Raw genomic sequence first — 889 nt, forward strand, 5'->3', positions numbered from 1 at the left:
AGTTTGGTATCTTAATTACTTCTTTTAATACTATGACAAATTATACAAATGATGTATGTCGGGTATAGTAACATGATATCTTCTTTTTGGAACTCATGATTTAGGTTTATTCTTCTGGAAGCCTTCACTGTGTTTGGAAGAGGATAGGTATGTACTTAGATTATATTAAGTTCTTAGGAATGATAGATCTATCACTATATGATGTGGTTGAGATAATTGATGAACGTTTCTCTTTTTAATCATTCCAATTAGTCGTCTTGTTACCTGGTTCTCTTACTGATTTTTCAACTATGATTTTTGGTCTTGGTTTACTAATATATTATTTATACTTTTTACAGTTTACAAATCTCAAGTACTCCAGAGTTGAAATTGATGAGTGCGGTACATCAGTTTTACATCGTTGATGAAATTGATGTTGTTAATATTACATCAGTCATAAACCACTGTCAAAACTGGTGTTATTAACATATATTACATTAGTTTTACACCGTTGCTGAAAGAGTGTCGTTAAGTGATATTACACCGGTTCATAACCGATTCAAAAATTGGTGTCGTTAAGTGATACTACATCGGTTATAACCCGATGTCTAAAATGGCAGACCTTTTATGGCGCCTTCATAGACATCGGTCGATTTTGTAATAGACAACGGTGGAAAACCACTGTCTATGATCATTTTTCTTGTAGTGATCTTGTATGTAAGCTCAATCGATCAATTTATGGACTGAAGCAAGCTTCGAGATCTTGGAACATCTGGTTTGATGAAGTGATCCAGTCTCATGGATTCATTCAGTGCCCGGATGAGTCTTGTGTATACAAGAAAAGTGATGGAAACATGGTGATATTTCTTCTACTATATGTAGGACCGTTAGATTCGATAGAGGGGGGGTG

Source organism: Zingiber officinale, chromosome 11A (genome assembly GCF_018446385.1).
Source record: "Zingiber officinale cultivar Zhangliang chromosome 11A, Zo_v1.1, whole genome shotgun sequence".
Lineage (NCBI taxonomy): Eukaryota > Viridiplantae > Streptophyta > Magnoliopsida > Zingiberales > Zingiberaceae > Zingiber > Zingiber officinale.